We start from the raw sequence: 8,843 nt of genomic DNA on the forward strand, positions 1-8,843 counted from the left end.
TAAAAAAAAAAAAAAAAGATTTTATTTATTTATTTGTCAGTGAGAGAGAGAGAGCACAAGCAGGGGGAGCGGCAGGCAGAGGGAGAAGCAGGCTTCCCGCTGAGCAGGGAGCCCGATGCGGGGCTCAATCCCAGGACCCTGGGATCATGACCTGAGCCGAAGGCAGACGCTTAGCCGACTGAGCCACCCAGGTGTCCCATGGTCAGCATCCTTGTAAACCAAATGCAGCATTTCTCCGTACAGAGGAAAGAACAAATGTGGGTTTCCAGACTCCTCCGCACAGTGTGTCCTCAGGCTAATCCCTTCCCTACTCTGGTCCTCACGTTGCTCACCTCTAATACCAAAGGGGTGTAAGTACACCAGAGCATCTCCAAGTTTTCCACCCAAACGCGTTTCAGCAGTGGGGGTCAGTCACTTGGGGAATGGGGACTGAACTCTAAAAAAATTGCCTGAAGCACCCTTCTCATAGTGTAAAATTCTGCAGTTGCGGGTTGTGGCTTCGAAATTCGTGCATCTGCATTCTATCACATAATATATATGCATTTGTCTTAATATAAAAATATCATTTTGAACTACTTACCAGTTACATTACTTGTCTTCCCTCCCCCACCCCCAGAATCTTCTGGTAAAGTCAGAACGTTCCCCAGCTACCCTGTAGCTTTGAGAGGCCCAAGCTCATGGCTGAGGGCTTTGGGGGTCAGCACAGCCCAGTGCAAGAAATATGAGGCCAGGTACTCATCAAGATTTCACTCAGCTCAGGTATCCTGGGCTCACTGGGTCCTCAGTCTGGGAGTCTGTGTCCACTGAAGGCTGTAGGTAAACACGGAGGAGAGGTAGGGAATGGGTCCAATACGCCTTGACCCCTGCAGGCTCCTAAACCCATGTGAGTAAAATCTCCGCTAGTCCTGGCCAGGTGGATATTCCGTGGAGCCCTGCCAGGCGTGGCCCGCTCCCTCTGGCCCGAAGGTGCTAAGGGAGTTGGGGTGCTGACAGCAAAGGAACCTCCAGCACGGGGGGGGGGAGGAGCAGGGGGGAGGGAAATGTGGGGGAATGAGGCCATTGAGGACAGAGAGCCAAGTGCATCTTAATCTGGAGAGGAAGTCTTAAGGGATACATGAGAACGGACCTTGGAACTTCTAAAGCTCCGTCAGGTAGAGGGAGGATTTTACCAAAAGTCTGGCCAACTCAAACCAATAGGAGAGAGATTCCAGGAGGTAGCTGGATGTCCGAGCAAAGGAAGGTAGCTTCTAACATCTACAGTTGTCCCAAAGAGGAGCGAGGTCCCTTGTGAGGCAGTGAGCTCTCGGTTAGTGGAAGGGTTCAACACAGCCTTTCAGGAATGCCAGAGACGAGAGTCCTATACAGAAGGAGGTCTGTCCCTTGGGTCCTCTCCATCTGATTTGTGGAAGGGTGAATATATATCCTCGTGTGACTGTGGAAGGAGGACTATGCCAGGGAGAGGGGGTGACAAGTGAAAAAGATGAGCTGGGACAAGTTCACAAAACCCAGCTTGGTGGCCCCAGGGCCGCCTGCCCTCCCCCCACCCCCAGCCCTTGTCCTGTGACCTACAGCAACTTTGGGCCAGAGAAACGGGACTCTGTGTCAGAGAGGCCCTGACTTATTTTGAGACCCTGATTATGTGACAGAAGAGTATCGAACCAACACGAATTAAGACTATCTCTCACCTTAGGCCTTTCTCTGCCCCCAGGACCTGCCCTTACAGAACAAAGGTCTCCACTTGCGGGGCTGCAGAGGCCCAGGCCACGTCCTGGCAGACCTCTTCCCAGACCCCATTCCTCTTGTCCTGGGAAGGAGGAATCTCTTGTCACCTCTTCCTCCCTGAGGGCCTCCCGAGCTTACTGCAGAGTGGACAGGCGGGCATTTCCAGAAACAGGCACAGCTGTGTGTTCCCCCTGTGTGCACTTTCCCTTCTGAAAGTCACATGAAGTTAGGGCTTCATAAGGGAAAGAGAAAGAACAGGGCCTCATGGCCACAGGCTCCCTCATTAGAAAAGTCAGGAGGTCCTATAGGAGGGAAAATGCCACCTGCATGCAGAGGGTCAGAGACCCCTCCAGGGACCTGGGACAAATTCCAGAATCGAAGATGTTTACATCCAGTGGCCTCCTCCCCAACTCCCCAAACCCTGTGTCGCCCTCCCCCCTTCTCCTGGTGCCCCTTCCTACCCCAATTGCCCTTCAGGATGTGGCCACTCTGTCTTCTCTTGCCTCCCCTCTGTTTACACCCTGATGGGAGCCGCCAAGGGTGAACATGACTCACAGGCTCCCTCTCCCGGCCTCTGCAGACCCCTGCTCCTCGTTCAGGGTGGAAAGGGTTAGGGTTAGGGCCAGAGCAAAGCCACACCAGGCTTCAGGCAGCCAACACTGGTGGCTGATTGGAACGGACAGCCTGGAAATCACGCCAGGGGGCTGTTACCAGTCTGTCTGGACCTCCCACCCCCCCACCTCTCCCCTACCCTGCTGAGGGGTGCAGGAGTAGAGGGGGATGCTGGAAGCCAGCAAATAGCCTCTTTCCCTCCTTTCAGCTTTGAAGCACTGAGAACTGAGTCAAACATGCATTTCCAGCAATTGATGGGGAGAAGATTCCCTGGGGAGGCTTTGCTCATTTTTCCCTCCTTACCACATCCTGGGCAGGGGCTTTGTGACCTTGAGGAACAGAGCCTACATGGTCTAAACCAAAAACTCTGGCCCCGAAATGGACTGACAAATAAGGACAAAACATCTCAAATCTGGACAATCCTGGAAAGCCTGGAAACCGATCACTTGATCTGCAGCCAGACATGCACCCGCGCGTGCGTACACACGCACACACGTACACACACAGACTCATCAGACAAATGATACACAGGCTGATGTCATCCCTCCTTGTAACAATAGGAGACACGGCAGCACGTGGACAAGACCCAGCAAGGCCGCTTTCCCCACAAGCCTCCCTGCTGGAATATTTATAATGCACTCTCATCTTTATCCTTGTGATTCCTCTGTTTAACCATGAACTTTGACCCTGACAATAAATGAAAAATAATAAACAAAGGGGTTTCTGGAAGAAGGAAGGAAGATAGAGTGAATCAGACCCTTTCCCGTGTTCCTCTAAAAATTAATACATTAAGTGCAAACCCTCTTGAGTAACGTGAAGTGCTTTTTGTTTTCTCAGAGGACTCTTACATCAATTGGTCAACTGGGTTTTAACCCTAGGAGGCACATATCCTTAGCCCTATCTGTATCAGTTGAGATAATTAGTCAAACACCAGAACCCATATCCAGGCAGATTAAGTAGAAAAGGCATTTATTAAAGGAAATAAGTCTTTTGCAGAATCTCCACCAGGGCCCAAGAGTCAGGCTTGCCTAGTCGCCAAGATCAGTTGTGCAGGTTGCGTACTGCACAACACCGCCACTTTTGAAGAGGCACTATTCACACCCTAGACAGATCTGTATATTTGTTGTAAGAGACACTAGATTTATATATCATAGTCATTTTCCAGCAGATGGCAGTAAAGTGTACAGAAGGGGTGCCCCTGTCAAATTTGCACCAAGTCCATGGCCTGGAGGCCAGGAAGCCAGGAACAACTCTAAGCCACCCTGTGCCACGTTGCTCCCACAGAGGTCTCTGCTAGGCAGAGACCCCACGGCTCCCCCTACTGATGCCAGGCCCAAGACACTGGAGCTCCCCCCTGTGGCCCGCTCTCCACCACCATCTTCCCAGAAAAAACGGACCCCACACATCTGGGCTTCCTCACCTTGCTCTGACATCTGGTGCTGGTGCATCCGACAGCTAGAGCTCACGGCCCGCGCCTCAGCCTCATTGCAGGCCGCCACCGAAAGTCAGCCTCTGGCTTCCACCTTGACAAGGAGGGATTCGTGATGCGAATTCTCAAACAGAAAAAGAGTCCCAATAATGTGGGGTGGCCTCAAAAGAGATCATTTATCCAAGCAGTATTCTGCAGATGAGCCCAAAGTGGCCAAACGGTGAGGACGAGGCGGCAGGCCCACGAGCTCTGGCCGAGCCAGGGCTAGAGCCAGGACGTGCTGACTCCTGGCCACCGCCCCACGCTTTCCCCTCAGAAGCTGAGGCCCAGAATGAGCTGAGGACCACCCGGAACAGAAGTTTAGACAGAGCTCGTGCTGGCTGCCTCCTCCTGATGCCTCAGGGCCCAGCAGCTCTGGTAAATCCGCATTCAGAGCTTCCCCCGCCCCACGCCTGTGGGACACACAAGTCTGCCATCCCAGATAGCAAGCTTCACCAGCCTGGCTCCTCCTTGTCCCTGCTCTTCCTCCCTACAGGGACCCAGAACTTGAACCCACATTCCCCTGCCAGTGCTGACATTCAGCCTCCCTCCTCAAAATGGGCTTTTCTAATTTAATAGGCACGGGGGCAGAGCCCGAGTGTGTGTTTTAATGAAAATGGCTTTTTATTTTGCCATTTCAACATCATTCCTATAGGAATGGCATTCTGAAATGCAGAAATGCATTTCCATTTCCTGATGGCTGGGATTACCCACGTAGGTGGGCCTTTGTGGGATGGGGTGGGGGAGGGACAGCAGTTGGGGGAGGAGGGGGGTGGCCTAGCGAGAAAGAACGGAGCAAAATGTGCCAGGCAAACGGGCTCAGCCACCCGCCTCCCTCCTCCAGACGGAGCTGCCAGTGGCTGCAAAGGATTCCGAAGTCTCCCTCCAGTCTGCATTCAGCCCGGCCTCTGCCCTGGGGCGCTGGCACACTGACCCGTGGCTTCTGTCCGCACTGGAGTCCCCGAGTCACTGAGCACCCTTGCTCAGTGCAGCAGAAAGGAGACGCGGTGACATGTACTCAGAGGGCTCTCACGGGGCTGGAGGAGGCTCGTGCAACACCAGCCCCTCCGGCCACTTAGTAGGTGCTCAGTCAGCATCAGTTGCCTGTCTTCTTTCCTCTCTGCTCCCTCGATAACATTTAAAATAATTATGCTTCCTTATGTTATTTACCGTTTTCCTTTTTTTTTTGCTTTTCTTCCTCCGGTGGAAAAGGAAGGAGGGAAGGGGAGAGGGGGAAAGCGAGGGACGGAGGAGGGCGTCAGCACACATGACTTACCCCCATGATTATCTGAGTTGTTGTTTTGGATAATCTGATGATGGGGGATCATCCATTCCCAGTTCCCGCGGGAAAGCTGGAAAAAGCAAATGACAAGGACGTCCTCTTTTCAAATCAGAGTGTGGAGCTGGTAATTTCTCAGGGCTTGCCTGGCATGTGAAGCTGTTTGAAGTCAGCCAGGGAGACCCATTCAGCTGCAGAACTTTGATGACATGTGGCTGGGCCTCCTTTCCAGATGCTGCCCAATGACAGCCCAACCTCCCTCCCCTCTCCCCGCCCCCCGCCCCCCCCCCGCCAGGCACCACAGAGCCCACTCTGGGGCTGACAGTGACCGCCACACCCCTGCCGGGTAGGGAGGCCAGCAGAGGTGGCAGTGCCTGTCCCATGTGCCAGAAAAGTAGTCGTGATTTCAGGATTGGAACCTAAAAATTGGGCTCGAAAAGATGAGAAGGGTTGTCAGTACAACCCTTTGGCGGGGCAACCAGGCCCTGGCCCTGGGCTCCCCATGAACCTGGAATCTAAGGAGCCTGTGCCCTTTCTGGACAGTGCATGCTCAGAGTGCCTGGGACCCCTCAACTCACCACCCAAACAGCTTCAAGCCTGCTTCCAGGGCCGGAGCAGATCTCCCCCAGGACTTCCTGAGGGCAGGTTGCTGCAGGAGTCCCCCACCTCCACCCCTAAGCTGAGGGATGGCCAGGGGTGGCTCTTTGTTGGGGAGGATGGACGGAATTTAGACCTGTAGATTGGGGTGTTCACAAGCGAGACCTCTCAGCATTGGGGATGGAGCAGCAGGGGGAGTGGGGCTGGAGGAGAGGGCATGGCTGTGGCCTGGTAGACCAGCTCTACCCCACCAGAACCTCAAGGAACCAGAGGATCTAGTGAACCCAGCTTTCTAGGTCTTTCTGAAGGTATGCTTTTCAAGATAGGAGACTAGAACATAGTTTATTTTATAATTTGTTACCTTGATTTATATATTTAGACATATGACATGGGGACCTCTACTTGTCTCCTCACTCAGGCCCTGTGAGTGTTAGGGAAAGACCAAGGGAAAACCATCGTGGTCCCAGAAGGTCTGTGAAGGAAGGGCATGGGTGGGGGAGTCTGTCTGCACTGGAACTTCCTGTGAAGTCACCTGCATTTTATGGAGGGAGCCAGACGCAGTAGTGTGCCAGCAAGAAGGGGCTTCCCCCACCCCAGCCCTTCACCCCACTCTGCTGGGTCTCCCTTCCCCGACTCCACATTTTGAGAAGATCCTGTACATTTTCTGGTCATATTCAGATATAGAAAAGTCTCATTTTCCGTTATGTAATCTCATTTTCCATTATGTACACAGGCCAGCCCAAACCAACAGCAAAACATCCATCCGTCTCCCATCTCTGCACCCCTCCTATGCTACCCTCTGCTCAGGCTTCTCTAGGGGGACAGGAACAGGGACTCTGTAACAAAGTGTTACAGACTGGGTGGCTTATCAACCACAGGAATTTGTGCCTCACGGTTCTAGGGGTTGGAGGCCTGAGGTCAGGGTGCCCACACAGTAGGGTTCTTCCGTGCTGTAGACGACCATCTCCTTGCTGTGTCTTCACAGGACAGAGAGCTGGAGGAGGAAGCAAGCTTTCTTGTGACTCTTCCAACAGCACTAATCCCATCATGAGGCCCCATCCTCATGACCCCATCTCATCCTACTTACCTCCCAAAGGCTGCACCTCCTATAGCATCCCATGGGGGTGGGGTTTCAACATATGAATTTGAGGAAGACACAAGCACTCAGTCCCTCCCAGTCACAGGCCATCCTGGGCCCCACGTCCTCACACACCCACTGGCTCCTGGTCTGGCTCCTCCGGTAGGAGGGGCGATGGCTTAAGCCCCTCCCTCACTTCATAGGCGGCTGCACTAAATCCTCCCCGGCCTGCCCGTGGGTCTCTTCGATGGTTGAGGAGTCCTGAGTCCCAGCGTGGGCTGCTCCATGAATGGGGACAGATGACAGGGGCTTGGGCCTCACACGTAAGTTTCTGCAGGTTCCACTGGGTGACCAGCTGGACGCTGAGACGTGCTGACCTTTAACATTTCTTTCCTTGGGGTAAGGATAGCTTCCAACTTTATTTTATTTGGACATCAGAGACAAGTGCCTCTCTAATTGTCACGGTGAGATATGCGTGAACAGAACAGCGGGCCAACAGAAGCACTGAGGCCGGGACTCGTGTAGGCTATTCATTCGCCTTCAAGCACAGCCGGCAAGGTGCTCGCCTACAAGCCTCCGAAGACCAACAGTGAAGCAGAAAACAGATTTGTTGAAAGGATATGGTCGCTCAGAGGACTGATGGGAAATTGGAGAGCCAGCCCCAGAAAACGGGGAGAAACCAAAAGAGGCAGGACATCAGCATCCCCACCTGCACCCCGGGAGGCTGCCACGCCAAGAATGTCGCCTCCCCTGGGCACCACTGTCTCCAGGTGTGAAGTCCCAGGCAGGAGCGTCCAAAGAGCCAAGGCTACCGCACGGGTCTCCCACTCTGGTTGCCAAGAGACGGGAAAGGGGGTTCCTGGCCCTCTGAGCTTCTGCTCATCCTAATACTCACTCATTGGAGGGGTCTCCCAAGTGGGAGAGTTGTCTGAATGCAGGAGCATGGAAAGGGGACAGAGGTCAACTGCAGTCAGTGGACTTGGCCTGAGGACAACGGTCCCCTGTCATTTCTCTCATCAGTTCATATGAAGAAGAAGCACCATCATGGCTTCTGATGCTAACAGCAGGGTCCAACCATTAGTTTAGATTTTTCTGTTTCAAAGACACTTATCTATGATTTCAGGATTTTTGAGAGGTTCCTGAATCATTTCCCACTCTCAATCCCTCTTTATCACCACTAAGGATGGCCTGATAGGCTTACCAGAACATAGGAGGCTGCTTTCCAAGCCTTTCGGTGCCACCGATTCTCTGTACGACCTTGAGAAAGTTAATTCAACTCTCTAAATCTCTATTTTAAATCATCTGGAAAGTGAGGGGGTGGGTGGCATGAGCCCCAGGATGTCTTTCTGCTGTCACACTGCAAGATCCCATGCTTCTGTGTTAAGGAGCACTTGAAAGGGGCCTAATTTCCCAACCAAAGGCCATCCTCCTCTCTTTCCAGGATTGAAGTTGCCCAACGCTCAGGATGTATAAGCCAATGCTGTGTGATGCAAATATTGTCAGGAACGACACCACTCCAGATCCGAAGTAACCCACTGGGGATGCCATTCAATAGCAAGCAAACAAGCCAACACACGGGATCGCTTCCTCTTGCTTCTTTCCTGCAGGGATGAGCTTGCTGAACATTCTGTTCTCGTGCACACATACACACACGCCCGTATTGCCATCAAAGTGCTTAAGGTTGCATATGTAATTATCTCTGCAAAAAGCTTTATTTTTCATGGGCTTTGCCTTAATTGCGACACAGAACAAGTTCTTGGGCTTGCTTTCTGTTCACACTCTATTTTTTGCTTTATTCTCTATGCTGGATAGTTACCTGTCCTTAGATGTACCAGTTAATGTCTACCTACGGAATAGGACCTGGCCAGGCATGTCCAGACACCAGACAGTGGGTTCTCTCTGAGATGACTGTCTTCTCTCTCTACCCCCCACCTCCCTTCTGTGGAGGAGTGGGAAAGAGGGGGAGTTGAGGTAGGAGTAGAAAGTGATGAAAAGTGCCTTTGAGGTGAACACTTGAGGGAGGGTGAGTAGGTATGTGTATCTACCTCCCAGGGTTGTCTGAAGATAAATCTCCACGACCAGACTCC

The sequence above is a fragment of the Leptonychotes weddellii genome, chromosome 13, assembly GCF_054177405.1.
Source record: "Leptonychotes weddellii isolate Sample4059 chromosome 13, ASM5417740v2, whole genome shotgun sequence".
Taxonomy (NCBI): domain Eukaryota; kingdom Metazoa; phylum Chordata; class Mammalia; order Carnivora; family Phocidae; genus Leptonychotes; species Leptonychotes weddellii.